We start from the raw sequence: 17,734 nt of genomic DNA on the forward strand, positions 1-17,734 counted from the left end.
AAATTAATGCCATAAGGTCTTAAAAGCAGACTATATTTATTGGCAGGGGTGGTTCTATGTCCTATGTCTCCTGAAATGGAAAGTCTTTGTGCATGGACCAGAGAGGCCTCCAGAAATTAGAAAATGCAAAATAGTGGGTTTTCTCAGAGAGCCTCCAGCCAGGAAGTACACCATGTTGCTGGCCTGGTCTCAGCTCAATGAATCAGCCTTCTACCTCTGTTGAATTGTCATTTATTACAACAATAGAGGTTGCTTCTAGTCACTACCTTCATGTTAACTTTTTCACAGCAATAAAAGATACCCCCATATCCGGGCCAGGTCAATGAATCTGGGTGGGATTTCTTTCAAAATGTCCTCTTTCTCCCATTGTCTGTCTCAAAATCATCTGTGAATTAGAGATTGAGAAAACCTTGGTCATCTCTGAATATAATTTTCTTATGGTATTTAGCTCATATCATAAACCAGAATCATGAAAAGCATCTCTTGGATGTTTGTCCTTTTATGCTTCCAAAACATTGTGTGACCATGTCATAGGGGTGATTCACAGTGATGTTTGTGTTTTTAGTGCTTCTGGACAATGGGTGCTTTTAATTACTCTTAGATCATTTGGAAATATACAGTAATCAATTTATAAATACATGTGTATAGATTTGTCTTTGTGAATACATTATGTATGTAACTGTGTGTGCTTTGGGGCACATGCATGTAGTAGAAGCACATGGAGGTCAGAGGACAGCCTCAGGTGTGATCTTTGCTTTCAGCTTTGACTGAGGCAGGATCTCTCATTTGATGAATGAATGAATCTCTCATTCATTCACCACGTTATTTAACCCACAACACTCGCCCGTTTCACTGTAGAAGCTCTGCTATGGTAAAAGCACATGCAACTTCATGTGGGTTCTAAGGATCGGAACTCAAGTTCCCACACATACACAGTGTCCCAGTTTGTGTCTCTGTTGGCTGTGACAAGACAAGGATGAAGCGAAACTCAAAGAACAAAGGTTTTATTTCACCTTACACTCCAGAACATCACAGTCCATCACTGAGGAAAGTCAAGGTAATAACCCAAACAAAGCATCAGCAGGAGAGACCATGGAGTAAGGTTTATTACTGGCTCTTTCGTTTTTGGGTTGCTCATCTTTGGCTTGCTCATCTTGCTTTTTTATATGGCCCAGGACCACCTACAAAGGGAAGGCACTGCACACTGTGTGCTGAGTTCATGTCAAACATTAATCCAGAGAATGCTTCCTAGACAGGCCCACAGGCAAATCCAATGGAAGCTATTCCTCCATTGAGGCTCTCTTTCTAGTTATGTCAAGTTGAAAACCAAAGCTATGGCATGCAGTAAATGCCTTACACACTGAGCCACATCCCAAAGTCCGATTTTAAAATGTTTAATGAGTAGGTGGAGGAGAGGAGGGAGGGGAAACTGTGGTTGGGATGTAGATTGATTAATTATTTAATTAAAAATAAATAGATAGATGATAGATAGATAGATAGATAGATAGATAGATAGATAGATAGATAGATAGATAGACAGACAGATAGGTTTAAGGTGGGAAAGCATCTCCTCATTGTCTTGCACTGTGTCACAGTTATATTCACTAAGATGAAAATAGACAAGATAATACACTTCAGAAGATAAGTCTCACTTCCTTGGGAACATATGTTGAGCTAAATATATTTTGTTAATTCATTAATTATTTTTTTTATCAGCTCAATCGCAGTTTTCCCTCCCTCCCTCTTCTCCCCCAAGTCCCTGTTCCCACCCTCCCCCATCATTCATCCCCCGTCCCTTCACTTCAGAAGAGCTAGATATCTTTAATAAATACAAAAACCCTCCCATGGAAGCCCTCAAGTTGCCATGAACTTCCCTGAAATAGGATTTCCAGAGAATAGAGAGAGAGATAAGGTGAGAGATAACTGAATGGTTAAGAGGCTTGCTGCTCTTACCTAAAACCAAAACCCTGATCCTGTTACTCACTCCGGGCAATTCAGAACAGCCTGTCACTCCAGCTCCTGGGTAATTCATTACCTCCAACCTCTGCAGGCACCTGAACTCACATACATAAACTCTCACAGATGTACACACACACACACACACACACACACACACACACACACACACACACAAATAAAAGTTATAAAAATTTTAAAAGAATAATTAACAATGTCTACTGTTTTGAACTTAGTCCCAACTAGTAGCATAATGTCCATATATATGCATACAATTTTTTTATTTTTATTTTATCTGTATTAGTGTTTTGGCTGCATGTATGTTTGTGCAAAATGTAGACTCATGGCACTCATGGGAGTCAGAAGAGGGCTTCAGATCCCATGGAACTGGAGTCATAGACAACCACAAGCTCTGTGTGGGTGTTGGGGATCAAATTGAGTCCTCTGCTACAGCAGCCAGTGCTCTCAAGCACTGAGCCTTTGCTCCTTTGAGTCAAAATGTCCCAAATTAGTTGCCACAGAAATCTAATTTATGTTTTTAGTAACTGTGTGTGAGTCATACTTCCAGTGTTTTCCCTTACTTCTCACAAATTATCCATAACTGGAAAATATTGTGAGCATTAAAATAGGAAGAGAAAAGCCACCAATACTTTGAAGTTTATTGTCTACAAAATTGGTTGGATTTCCTCATTTTAATTTTGATGAGCATAGTGTTTAATTTTGTCTCCACCTCATTCTTGTTATGGAATACACTGGTGATTTGAGAAATTTTTTCAATACCAGACTTCTTCCTGAAATTGAACTTTGTTCTTATAAATAGACTCAATTGTATTCATATGTTTGGTAGATGAATCCAATTGCGTGCTTGTAGAACTCAATGAGCAGTTTTCTCAGTTCTTTGGAACTTCACTCTTGAATCCAATGAATAGAGACAATTCAGTCTGAATATGATTTTTCTTGTTGACAATACTTTTTTCTCATAAGCATATATTTCATCTTGCATGCATGTGCTGACATGTATTGGACAAGTTTTGGAGACAATAACAATAGAACTGTGAATGACCTCCAAGATTTATAAATGAATTCTTTAACCACTAAAAAGAAGCTCAAGATTCCCAGAGTAATTCATTATAAGTTATCAGTTTTTCAGACAAAAGAAATTAAACACATGTAAGTTTTTATATATTATTTTCTAAATTCAATTTGTTTTTAATATAATGTTTTTTAATCTTTCAAACATTTCAGCAATATATTTTGATCATATTCACTCCCAGCTCCTCCTGCCTAATTCCTCCAAGATCCCTCTTCCATTTCCACACCCCTCCTAAATTCATGTCCTCTTTTTAAAAAGAATTTTAATACACATTGGTGTTTTGCCAGCATGTGTGTCTGTGTGAGGGGGTCAAATCCCTGGAAATGGAGTTACAGACAGTTGTAAACTGGCATCTGTGTGCTGGGAATTGAATTCAGGTCCTCTGGAAGAACAGCCAGTGCTCTTAACCACTGAGCATCTCTCCAGCGCCCCTTCCCCCCATGCCCTCTTTTTTATATATACGCTTTCATTTTTATGTTTTTGAGAGTTGTATAAATGAGTACCAAATTAAATAGGCTTGCTGTAGGCTTGTTATAGGAAGATATTTTGCAGCTGAATAATTAAGCTTGCCACTGTAGGACAGAAGTTAACATCACTGGAAATTTCCTAAGAACAGGGGGCTGTTTTTGGCTTGCAGAGAAAGGATCCTGGAAGAGTAATAGGAGGGCACCAAAGAGCTTGTGTATATTATGGTATCTAAGGCAGCATGCCTCCTCTTATGTAGCAAAACCTTGTTCAGGTGAATACCTTCCAATCAGTAGGAGGCAGGTCTGTCACAAGGAATATAAGGGTTCTCTAGATGCAACTCAATCATGTGTGTGTGTGTGGGGGGGGGGGGGGGGTTACAGGTGAAGTCTGGTTGGTTCTCCAATTTTGAATTAATGATGGAACCTTACCTTCCTAAACAGATCTGTCTCCATATGACAGAAAGTTCTAGTTTGAGAGTCAAGTAATAGACGAGTGAATAAAAGTGTTGGCATACCACATGTCATCCTCCAACACCATAAACAAGCTCAGAAAAGACCTCTTACTTCTCAGAGGTTATTCCCTGTTCAAAAAACAGGAATGAGAATCTAAGAAGTTTACTGTTTGGGGATGAGTGGCGTATGTGAACAATGTCTCTGTGGAGTTTGGACACATAATGTCCTCAATGATGGTGCTTTGTCCTTAGAAATGTCCACTTAAAGGGACCACGGCATATTTAATGCAGCCATATAGTTTCCTGGTGGTCCAGCTCTGAGCCGTTTTCATGCACAAGTATTAATAAATATATTTCCCAGTTTTGTCTATCTGAGAAATGCATTAATCTTATGGTTCCCTATATATTTGATGATCATCTATTTTAAAAACAATTAAATCCCTCACTAGAAATACCAACCAAACATCATCAGTATAGAGTTCTCAATTCATTAAACTAATTATATTACTGGAAGCTTACTTTTCTAAATTGTGTATATATTTATTCTATGTATAATGTGTATAGAGAAACACTAAATAGATGACTGTGTTTGTTCTGTTTAAGTCAATTCTAGGAAATTGCTTTCTATTATTATAAATACATACAACAAAATACAAAAATTAGAAAATTAATGGAATACCAATAAATAAGTCAAAGGCATTTTTAATAAATAGACCATTGACTTTTTAAACATCCTATCATGCATATATTTATACCTGTATATACAGATACAGGTATTCTGTCCCATACTTAGGACAAGCATATAATTTTCTTCTTTCACCATGTAACATTAAGATATGTTTATATTTTATCACTGAATAAGTGCACAGTTCTACAAAACCATACACATGTTCATTACCATAAACCATGTGCATGAAACATGTGTCTAACAAATAGGCATCTTAAGTGTGGTGTCCACATTGAATAATGTGAGTATATTCCTTTTAAAGGGGCATGGATGTTTTCTATTTCCACTTTTATGCGCATTTTTGTGAAAGCATCTTTCCCCAAAATTTATTGCTACTGTTTGAATTCATTTCCCTGAATAGAATTGTTGGCTAATGATGCATATATTAACACACTCAGTCTTTCATGAATCTACTGCTGATTTTCCAGCAATACAGCAATGTCTTGAAGCTTTGCACGTCAATGTCCATTTATCCTGATTTTCTTCCCTGCTGCTGCCCCGGAAAGGATGTCTCAGCCACTCTAAACTCCCCCTGGTTTCCCACTTAGGCCTTCTTGATGCCTGTATAGTGGGCCTTCGTTTTGCCCCTTTATACCCCTTAAACAAATATCATGTTAAATTTTAATAAATACTTTTAAAAGATGTAATAGAACGTAAGAGGTTAACAAGTATAACTTCAGCTTTCAAATAGTACTGCTCACTTCTGTTTGCCATGTACTTGGTAAAGGACTACTACATGTTATATAAATAATTAAATGCTACTCCTAATATCTTCTTTACAATAAAATCCTGAAGCTCAGAAAAATAAAAAAATAATTCTAAAATACCTTAATCATTTTCCAAGGGCAAATAGCTTCTGCATAACAGGTCTGCAATTTGTCTGTATTTATACTGTTTCTCTTCTCCTCTTAAGAACTGTCACATGATGCTCACATTGGGAGACAGAAAAAATGTAGGGCTTTTCTAGGAAATCAAAGCATGATTCTGGCAATCGAGTAAACTGATGCATTACTATGAGGCAAGAAATAGAAATTTAGATCTGAAAATGCCTGTGCTGATTATACATTTTTAGTGTAATCCTGTTACTTCATTCTTTGAGGAAAGGCCATCATTCAGTTTTATCTTTTTAATTATGAAAAAAAAATCAACCTTTTATTCTAGTTGAAAACATATTTACAAAATCAAGAGGAAGATGGAATAGAACATAGCTTGTAGGTAAATAATTCTATTTTTATCTGAGAAACTATTGTAATGAATGTGGACTAAAATACAATGGGAGAGACCAGGATAAATTTGGTGTCCATCATGCCATCAGCAACCCTGAAGTCAGACACGTGGAGTCACCTGATGCAAGCTCCCTGTAGCTCCTGAAGGTTGACTACTGTGGCTGACTGGACTGAGCCACCTTGGCCCTGCTTTTCTGTTGTACAGGTTTCTCATCATTTTGTTGTTGTTGTTGTTTTCTGGCAACACAGGTTAGCCAGAGGTATCTATCTTCTAGCAAATGGAATCCACAAGAAACCAAATAGCAATGTATTTCTTGGGTTCTTGCTTGGAACAGATACACTATCACTTTCATTTCATTCTGTTTCTAAAACAAAGTCTCATTACCAAATGCATAGCCAAGGAATGGCTGATACAACCACCCATCTGTGAGAATGAGTATAATGTCACGTGGCACAAAGCACCACCAAAGCAACTGGCTTTTGTTTGAAAATGTATTGTTTCCCAACTAAGATAGAAACCTATAGTCAGACATTTTAATTTCCCAAGGGGAGGAAGGATGCCGCTGAATTTCTGTCAGGTAGTTACTTGCTGTGAAAGGAGTTTGCCTCTCTTTTCTAAGGGCTGCTTTCTCTCATGTGTCTTTGTGGATTCAGTTTCCAGGGCTAAAGCCTCTCTGTGAGTGACTCACTAAACCAGTCACCACTCTGTCCACCCCCCTCACCCGTATACCACAGAGACCAAAGCTGGGGCTGCTGTGTCACACGAGCGTGACAGCCAGAATCCAGAATTCTTATTCAAGTTGTTCCAGAAAAGCATGCCATAAAGTTCTAAAAAGACCATTTGTAAATAATTGTGTGCAAGAAAAATCGCATGCTTGCCGGAGAACCAGATCCTGATGGGACTAGTGCTCACCCAGTGAGTTCAGCAGAAACGGGAGAAAAGATTGAGTCCGGAAGCACTGTGAAGACAGAGGACAGGAAATGTCTCTAGTGGCTAAGGGGTGAACAGATTTTGTCTAAAAAGATAAGTCAGCTAAGTGGAGAGTGAGAAGACATGAGCCAAATTTAACACTCCAGTGATGGACATGATCTCCTAGGATCCAATTTGGGAAGGAGTAGGGAGATAAGGCTGACCTGAGTGGCTGGTGATGAGAGCAGAGAAGTTGGCCTGGCTGGAGACGGTTCAGAAAGGGTTTCAAGGTATGCAGGGATGGGCTTTAATAAGGAAGTTTACAAAGAAAGTTGGGGTTTTTATAAAGGTCAGAATTCAAGTTTTGTTCCCCGGCTTTGTGTTCCAGGCAGTTTTGAAGCACGATCCATGGCCCAGGCTGTCAGGTGATAACAGGAAGAAGTCCTCACGAGCACCTTCACTTCTGTGGGTAAGGAGAGGAAACACTCACTGCAAGGCATGGGCTCCCCAGCTTGCCTTTGTCGGCAAGTGAAACCCATACCTCTTTAAAGAGATTCTTAACTCCTTTATGTCTTTATAGCCAAGAGAGGAAAGCAGTTTGAGAGGAAAATCAAAACACAACCAAGTAACGTTGTCTTTTTCAAATTCCTATTGCATGGAATATTGTTTTTTGACTGTGAAACATACTTTGGAATAATGAATGAAATATCTGTAACAATTATATGGTTTTATACTTCCTCCTAAAATTTAATTTATTTTTTATTTTTTCTTTATTTTTGAGAATGTCATACTTACATGCAATGAACTACGATCTCCTCTATCTCATATTTCCTCCCTCTAACTTTTCCCACGTTTGCCCTGACATACACCTTCCAGTATTGTGTGTCTGTCATGAGGGCCAGTTCATGATGCCCATATGCACAAAGGTAAGGGGATACCTACTGGAACTTGAGGAACCTACCAGTGGTCACACCTTCAAAACAGAACAATCAGCCCTCCCCTGTCTGTGCTGGCTTTGGCTGGCTTGATATTGCACATGTCTTGTAGTAGTAAACCCAACTGCTGTCAGCTCATAATCATGACAGCTGTGTCGTGTCTAGATTACAGCACCTCCAGCATGCCTTCCCATCCTCCAGTTCTTCCATTCTTACCTCCTTTTCTTCTGCACTCCCTGAACATTAATGATAGTGGAGTTAATGTAGATGTCCGGTTTAGGGCTGAACACTCAGTCTCCTGTTCTTAGCATTCAACCAGTTCTGCTTTTCACCATTGACTGCTTTCCAGGGCCAAAGACATTTCTCTGACCAAGGCTGTGGTCAGCCAGCATTCACAAGAATAAACATGAATATTTTGAAAGTGTGGTCTTTTAGTAAAATAACAATAGCAGGTTCTACCCCAGGGCCTACGATCTTCCCAGCCACCAGCTGTTGATGAACATTACTTACTGCATCAGGCATGAAATTCTGTCCTGTGCTTAGTTGCCCATTACACTCATGCTATTACTGCATTAGGACCATAACGTGCCCTGCAGGTTGGTATTCAGCATTCAGTGCCCAGTGCTGAGTCAACCCGCTGATGTCTTTTCTCTCACTTCAACCTGTCCACCCCTTCCAGCACTGTAACCTGAACATCATGGAGGAAGTTTTCCTATCAGCTGGAGACTGATTTCTCCATATGCTGCATGCTAAGTGCTCAGCAAGAGTGTTTTGCCATGTAGTTTTGGGCAGCTAAGGGCCATGGCAATAACCCCTGTTCCTTTGGTTGCCTCTGAGGTCTCCTGGCGGTACAAAGGCAGTAACCCATGCTTTGTCCTGTGATGTTCACTTAATAAATCATGTCATGTGAGAGAGGAACTGTGGATACATGCAGGGTAATTCCAATCATGCTATTTTTTAAAGTTGTGTTTTGCAATTAACTTAAAAACTATTAGATTTCCATAAGGCTTTTCATAGATTTTTTGTTTCGATTAAGATACCCGTTTTCCCAGTATCCCTCCCATCCCCCCATCCCAACTTAATCTATTAATGCTCAGTATCACCCCACATTTTTCCATTAACTTATGTTCCTCTACCTGCCCTCCCTTACATTTTTAAGTTGGTTGTATGTGATAGTAGGCTGTCATATGAATTGTTAAACCTGTTTCCCTCGTGTTTTAATTTGTATTTCCCTGATAGCTAGGACTTTTTAGTGTTCTTAAAGTATTCCAGCCCTTTGTATTTCTTCTTTTGAGAATATTCTGATCAGTCCCATAGCTCATCTTTTAATTGGGTTGTTTGTTTTCTTAGTGTCTAATTTTTGGATATTTTTGTATTTTCTAGACATGAATCCTCTGTCAGCAAACTTTTTTTCCATTCTCTGTTATTCCCAATAACTCACTTTGTAATGTATGCTGCTATATAGAGATACTTATAGTGATAGTCTATTAGTTGATTGTTGCTCTTATTTCCTGTGTACCTGGGGTCTCATTCAGAAAACAGAAAGCCTTTACCTGTACCTGCAAGTTGAAACATGCTCTATGTTTCCAGTAATAGTTCCGGTCGATCAGGTCTTGGGTTCAGGTCTCTGAACTATTTAGACTCCAGTTCTGAAAGGGAAGGATCTAGTTTCTTTCTTCTCACTCTGAATCCCAATCTTCCTAACACATTTGTTAGAGATGCCCTCTGTTCTCCAGTGAATTTTTTCTTCTTTGTAATTGGGAAACTGTCATACTGTAGACTTATATTTGTACCAGTTCCAGGTTGTTTTTATTACTATGGCCCTATAGTATAAAGTGGAGCCAGATTTGTTGGTACCTTCTGCAGTATATTTTTGTTCAAGATGGCTTTGGGTATGTACATTTCTGGATGGCTTTTCTATGTCTATGGAGAATGGCATTGGAATTTTGCTTGGGGTTTTATTGATTTTTGAAATATTATCATTTTCACTACATTAATTCTACCAATCCATGAGCATGGGAAGGTTTTCCATCTTCTAGAGTCTCACTCAAGTTTTTTCTTAAGTGTACTAAAATTTTCATTGAAGATGTCTTTTATTTACTTAGAATTATTTATGCATTGTTTTTCTGGTGTGTGTGTGGCGGGGGGCTTTTGTAAATGGGATTACTTTTCTGATTTCTTTTTCAGTCCATTTGTTCACAGAAAAGCTACTGATATTTTGTATTCTGTCAATTTTCTGAAATTACTGGTCAGCCTAAGACTATTTTGGTGGAATCTTTAGAGTCTTTTATGTGAAGAATCATATCATCTTCTTTCATATTTCTCTTCCTTTTTATTTACTTCTCTTGTCTTACTGCTGTATACATGGAAGAGCAGTGGAGACAATGGATAAGCTTGACATGTTCTTTATCATAGTGGGAACTCTTGAGTTTCCTCATTTAATGTATTTGGTTATAGGTTAGTCCTATATTGCCTTGTCATGTTCCTTCTCTTACAGGCCTCTCCACAACTCTTATCACAACGGATATTGGATTTTGTCAAAAGCTATTCTGTGTCTAATGAAATGTGTTGTTTCTATTATGAGTCTATTTGTGTGATGTATGACATCTATTGATTTACATGTGTTTAACCATCTATGGAATTCAAACAACATGGTGCTGACAAATGATCTTTCTGAGATGAGTTCAAAATTAGGTTGTCAGTCTCTCTTTTTTTTTTTTTTTTTTTTGGTTGCTGCTGTCTAAACTCTGTAATATTTTTAGTTTTGAAATGTTTTTGAGAATTTTATACATGAATATAGTATCTTAATATCATTTCCATATATCCCTCTCAACTATAGCTCCTACTGTGTTTGCATCCCATCCATCTGGGCTTCCTGTTCTCTTTTTAATACACACAAATGCACACGCACATGCACACAGCACCTACCGAGTCTGCTTCATGTTGTTCATATATTGGGACTGTAGTTTTGCATATGTCTTCATCAGGGAGATCACTCTATAATTTTGTTTGCTGTGTCTTTATCTGCTTTTTGGACCAGGGTAACACCAGTTTCATAAAAAGAGTGTGAGTGTCTTCTTTCTTGGGATAATCGGATTACTATCGATGTCAGTTCTTCTTTGAAGTTTGGGTAGAATTCAGTAATAAACCCATCCAGGGTATTTTTAGTTAGTAAAATTTTTATTACTACCTAAATTTTGTTGCTGGTTATTATTCTGCTTAAGTTACTTATATTGCCTTAGTTTAATTTTGTTGTATTGTATGCATCTAGAAATTCATCCCTTTTTTTGGTATTTTCCAAATTTGTGGAATATGGGTTTTTAAAGTATGTTCTTATGATTTCCTGAATTTCACTAGTATCTGTTGTAATGTTTCCCTCTTCATTTCTAATTTTTTTTAATTTGAGTCTGGTAAGTTTAGATAATGGTTTATCAATCTTATCTTTTCAATAAACCGACTATTTCATTTATACCTTGTATGCTTTATAATTACTTGCTTATTTGTATTGAAATCATTTTAAGCCTAATTTTGGAAATCTCTTCCTGTTTAATGTTTTTTTATTTTTTAATTTATTTCTACATTCCAACAGCAGTTTCCTCTCCCTCTTCTCCCCCCAGTTCCTCCCCTCTGCCCTCATCCACTTTTTTCCTTTCTCTTCAGAAAAGGGTAAGCCTCCTAAAGATATCAACCTAACATAGCATATCAAGTTGCAGTAAGACTAGGCACCTCCTTTCCTATTGAGGCTGGATGAGGCAATGGGTAGGAGGAAAAGGACCCTAAAGCAAGTAAGAGGGTCAGAGACAGCCCCTGCTCTCACTGTTAGGAGTCCCCATAATAAGACCAAGCTGCACAACCGTAACAATATGCAAAAAGCCCAGGTTAGTCCCATGCAGGCCTCTGGTTATCGGCTCAATCTCTGTGAGCCCCTATGAGCCCAGGTTAGTTGATTCTGTGGGTTTTCTTGTGGTGCCCTTGACCCCTCTGGCCCCTACAATCTCCCCCATCCCTTTCCATAGGATTCCCTGAGCTCTGCCTAATGTTTGTAGATGTCTGCATCTGTGTCCACCCAATTGCTAGATGAAGCCTTTCTGTTCTTGTCTAGTATTTTTTTTCTTTTCTTCAAACTCAATGGATAAATGATTATATTATTGATTTGAGACTCTTAAAATTTTGGTTATAGGCACTTAGTGCTATCATCCTTAAGACTATCTTCCTTGTGTTTCAAAGATTTTATATGTTAAGTTTTTATTTTCATTCAATTAAAAAAATGTGTTCTTCTTGATTTCTTTACTCACTCAATTAAGCACCAAACAGTTTATTGTTTAATCTCCAGGAGTTTATATACTTTCTGTATATTTTATGGTTGTTGATATCTACCTTCATTCTATTGTGGTCAAGTTTCAGTTCTGGGGAAATTTCTTTGGGCTGCTGAGAAGAATGTGTATTCTTTAGTGTTTGTGTGAAATGTTCTATAGATATTTGTTGGGTTCATTTGATTTAGGTTGTCATTTAATTCAATGTTTTCCTGTTTCATTTTATTCAGATGACCTGTCTGTCTTTATCTATCAGGAAAAACCTGTAGAATCAAATAACTAAATTTGAAATATCTCTTTCTTATGGTGAGCTATGTAAGAAGTTCTGTCCTGGTAGGCCTTAAAGTGTTTCAAAAAATAGCATATGGATTTTTAATGCACAGAAAGCCCTTCACTTAATGTTTGTAGATGAACTGCGTTCATCTATTGGGGAAATTTGTAGTAATTTTGCAATGTGGTGCTAATTAACTCAGGTAGGAAAAATTGTGTCCTATAATCTTGCTTGGTAGACTATGAATGCTGGGTGTAGACTACTAAGTCTTAAAAGGAATGTGAAAATTGGACAACATGGATTTGTTTTCTACTATTATAGTTTGCTCAGGGATGTAACTGATTACAGTACATTAAGAAAGACATGTATTTAAATATATTTTTAAAGATCAAAAGATCATGACATTATTTTTCATTACATAATTTCACTTTTGTGCTATTTATTACCCTTGGAATCATTTGGTTAGGGGTGATGTTTGTTACTGCATGATCAACTTCACCATGAGATGGTAGAGATGGCTGTATTTAAACCAGTATTCCATAGTCTACCTTACATGTGTGGACCCCACAAGACTCACAGGAGAATTTCACTGCTGAAGCACTATGATATGCTTCTATGGATTACTGGTAGAATTAGATCACAAGGTTGAATCAAGTAAAAAGTAATGGGAAGGTCTCTTTTATAATAAATACAAGAATCTTTGAGTTTTTTATTTAATTTTTTTTCATATTACATACCTATCACAGTTTCCCCTCCCTCCCCCTTTCTCCCCCCCACCTCCAGCCACCCACCTCCATCCACTCTTCATAGGGGATAAGGCCTCCTTCGAGGAGTCAACAAAGTCTGGCATACCAAGTTCAGGCAAGACCAAGCCTCTCCCTGCTGTATCAAGGTTGAGCAAGGTATCCCATTATAGGGAATGTGTTTGAAAAAGCCATTTCATGCACCCAAGAAAAGTCCTGGTCCCACTGCCAGGGGCTCCCCAAACAGATCTAGCCATATAACTGACACCCACATTCAAAGGAGCTAGTTTGGTTCCATGCATGTTCCCCAGCTGACTGGCCAGAGTCCATGAGCTCCCACCAGCTTGAGTCAGCCATCTCTGTGGTTTTCCCCATCATGATCTTGACCCCCCTTGCTCATATAACCCCTCCTCCCTCTCTTCAGCTGGACTCCCAGAGCTTGGCCCAGTGCTTGGCTGTGGATCTGCTTCCATCAGTTATTGGATGTAGGTTCTATGATGACAGTTAGGATATTCACCAGTCTGTTGACCAGGGTAGGGCAGTTCAGGCACCCTCTCCACTACTGATAACAGTCTCAGCCGGAGTCATCCTTGTGGGCTCCTGGGAATTTCCCTAGCACCAGATTTCTCCCTAACCCCATAATGTTTCCCGCTCTCAAGCTATATCTTTCACATGACCCTAACTGCCAAGTCATATGTCCAGCCGCTAAACTTCCTTTCTTTGACTTTTGAAAAGCTTGCATTGAAGCTGTCACAAGCAGGTAAATTGCCACAAGCTACTCTTGTGGAAGATCACCGTTTCGTACCAAGCACACGCGTTGAAGGACTCACAACTGCCTATAACTCCAGCTACAGTGGATTGGATAAAACTTTTCTGGTCCCAGAAGGCACTGTAAACACATGGTACACAACACACACACACACACACACACACACACACACACACACACACACAGGCACACACACACAGGCACACACACACAGGCACACACACACAGGCACACACACACAGGCACACACACAGGCACACATAGAAAAGCATACATACATACATACATACATACATACATACATGTATACACTATGATGAGAATGAAGAGGGAGATATTATCCTAGTGTTTTTTTTTAAGGAATTTTGATGTCCTTACCATAAAATGGTTTAGAGGAAGTCCAGGGCTCACTAGATTAGATTACACACTGAGAAAACTTGTCCCAGAACACGCAAGGCCATATCAGCATCTGGGATTAATGACAATGTCCACCAGACAGCACAGCTGCACATGAGCAAGGGATAGGACAGTATGGAAGGGGCAGTCACGACAGTCTATGAACCCTGAGCTTTAGTGTGTGTCCATTCACCTTCTGTAGATCACGTTAGAAGGAATCACGTTTATTTAGAAAGCTTGACCCAAGAATATAAAATATACTTTCATGCAAGTAATTAAAATACTCATGCCCATATATTTAAATAACTTAGAATATGAGCTGAATAAAACTATTACTTTCTTTTACAAAATGGAAGAAAACATTTATCAGTGATTGCCTGGGGCTGTGGATGTCCTTTTTCAAATACCCAATAGTGAAAACACAATCTGGTCTCATGGAGTTTAGTGGGATTTGAGTTCACTGAACTGTTTTCTTTGAGATTCTTATTTCTCACACTTAATGAATCAATTGTGGGAGCTTAAAATTAGGTCCAGAATAGCTGCTTCTCAAATCATTCATTTCCTTTATCTTTGATGAATGGAATTTTCAATAATGTGTTTTCGGGAATTTGTCAGATGATGTGGCTTCGCTGAAAGAGGATTTCAACAGATGTGCATGGACTCAAAGGCCTTGCTACTTGGTTGGACTTCTGAGGCAGCTTGGTGATCTGTGTCAGAACACATCATCTATTTCCTCCCACCAGCTGGTTGCTCAGAGAACCTACCCGCACTGTGGCTTGCTAGGTACCATTTTCATTTTCCCATCTACTCCATCTGTACAATGTTTCCTAAAGAGTGAACACTTCTCTGGTGCAGCCAGAGCACAAGAACAACACTGAGTCTGCATAGACCTAACTTCAAGGAGCCCTGAGTAGAATTCACATGTGATAATTTTCACTTTATATTTGTTGTTTGAATGGCAGTTTCATACTAATGAGTTATGTGTTTACCCAACAATCAAATGATGGACAAGTACATCCATGTTAGCTACTGGGGAAAAATAGAAAATACTATATAAATATGTAAATAGCAATAGCTAATATAATTCTATACATACAGAAGAGGATTCTATATTACAGGCCTTTACAGTAAGACACCATAACTGCAAGGGAATATGAGAAAGCAGAATAAGTCTTATCTGCAGACATTTATCTGCCATGGGCCACTATCAGAAACTGTTACCCAACGCTGACAAACAGGGAGCTTGTTCTCACTGAAAGTTTCAGAAGTTCTTTAATTACCTTCCAATATTCATGGCCATCTCAGTCTTGAATGATAATGTGAAGGTAACATTTGCGAAGTATTTATTGTGTATGGAACTGAGAAGGTTCTTTCGTTCTGTCTTTGCATCCATTCAACACTGCTAGGAGGAAAGTGTTGATGTTATTTTCCCTGGTAACTCAGTATTAAAGATAGGCATTTATCACACTGATATGACAAAACAGCTTCTCTTTCAGAGAGATGGGCTTCAGACTTTGCATTCTTACCAGTAAATGCCATATACAGAATTATACAAGAATCATTAAAATCTGTACTCAAGGCAAGTAGAAAGCAAAAAGAATAAGTGAATTACAGGCGAATAAGGAACAGAAAGTAGGGTAATACCAAGGACCAAGTTATTCCTCAGTTCTCTACCAGGACTGTCTGTGGGAAGCAGGGATGATGGACACACAGCACAGCTTCCTCTTGCATCCTCTTGTCGACTACTCAGACCTGCACTAGGTGCTTCTTTGACGTGAACATGCCATTTCAGTCCACATGGATTAATAGTAGGGGATGCTTGTGAGATTCTCCTTGCAGTCCTTGCCCTTTTCCAGAAGGCTGGAATTTGTTAGGCCATCTCATAAGACTCGCTGTAACATGGGTATCATTAGTAGAAATAATTCTTTAACTATTTATTTCATTCTTCCCCCCAATTAGTCCCATTTATTTATTTTAATACATTATTACTTTGTATTTAAAATATATAAATCCCTTGTTCAGTAAAAATAGATACATTTCCTTGTACACATGCATAGTTCAGTTACTGTTGTAGAATTTCTTAGTATTAGCTTTCCATTTTTGTTTTTGTTTTTTTATTTATCCCCCTGGTTGTGTAGTAACATTCTAGTCATTTTTTAATTGCCCTGTCATTCTGTCCATTTAATACAAGTCTCCCAGGTGTTAGGGATCTCTAAGGTCCACTGGCTGGACTCCAGGCTGCTCACCAGAACATGCTTCTACGTTAGTTATCTCTACTTCAGAATACAGTCTTCAGCAGGACTCCATTAGCTTGTGATTGTTTCAACTGGAAAAATAGCTTATTTTTATGTGCAGAACTTGAAAAGCTCTGCTTGGACTCTGATTTGTTGCTTTTCAACCATTCTTGAGATCTACAGGGAACCAATTAATACTAAATTAAAAGCAGATTTCAAAGTCAGCTAATTTTAAAACATGCCCAAATTACAAGATCTTCCAGTATTATAGAAAGTTAATTAAATTCACCTTCTATGGAAGAAAAAACAAAACAAAATAAAACAACACCTTAGTTCTAGCCAAATACTGTGAGCTTCCTAGGAAGAGAGATCTTCCATTGTCTTCTTGTATCTGTGGCTTAACCACTAGACCTATGAAATGATTTCACATTATTAGACAGGCAGGGGCTGTTGGGGGAGCATTATGAGCCCAAATGGTGGGATTTCATCTAAACTTTTTTTTTTTTTTTTGGTTTTTTCGAGACAGGGTTTCTCTGTGTAGCTTTGCGCCTTTCCTGGAGCTCACTTGGTAGCCCAGGCTGGCCTCGAACTCACAGAGATCCGCCTGCCTCTGCCTCCCGAGTGCTGGGATTAAAGGCGTGCGCCACCAACGCCCGGCCTCATCTAAACTTTTTATATATGCACACACATATAAGTATACATATATACACATACAATGTTGTGAACATAAAGTGTTGCCCTATGAGTTTTTAAATGATCTCTGACATTCTTTATCTCTCCTCCCCACTCTAACTCAGTAGACTCCCTACTTTTCCTCGGGTCAAGTCCCCTCCCCATCTTAGCATTTTCCACGTCATAACAACTGCAGCCTATTATCTCCCTTTCTAGGATTTCTTCTATTCCCTGCCCATGGTTTGTTTTTACTTCCCTGGTTTCTGCCATGACTCCAGGTTGTGTATTCACATCTTAAGATTAAAAGCTGGAACATGCAGATAGTAAAGAACATACAGCTTGTGTCTTTCTCGGTCACAGTTACCTCACCCAGTATATTTTTTAGTTTCATTCACTTACCTGAAAATTACATTTTTCTACAGCTGAATAGAATCCACTGTGTAGATAATCCACATTTTCATTATCTAGTCACCAGTTGAAGAATATTTATTGTTTCTCTTTCCTAGTTATTGTGAATAGGGTGCCAATGAACATGGCTGAGAAAGAATCTGATGAGCAAGATGTGAAATC

General features: G+C 38.5%; 1 protein-coding gene across 1 annotated transcript in view; it reads left to right on the forward strand.

Annotated features, from left to right (window-relative positions):
• Sema3a (semaphorin 3A) overlaps nt 1–17,734 on the forward strand; it is a 462,166-nt gene that overhangs the window by 101,495 nt on the left and 342,937 nt on the right. The window contains exon 2 of the mRNA XM_016008089.3: nt 7,220–7,300. The gene's annotated coding sequence lies outside the window, so the exon portion shown is untranslated. The remainder of the gene's footprint in view (nt 1–7,219; nt 7,301–17,734) is intronic.

The sequence above is a fragment of the Peromyscus maniculatus genome, chromosome 3, assembly GCF_049852395.1.
Source record: "Peromyscus maniculatus bairdii isolate BWxNUB_F1_BW_parent chromosome 3, HU_Pman_BW_mat_3.1, whole genome shotgun sequence".
In the NCBI taxonomy this organism is placed as follows: Eukaryota; Metazoa; Chordata; class Mammalia; order Rodentia; family Cricetidae; genus Peromyscus; species Peromyscus maniculatus.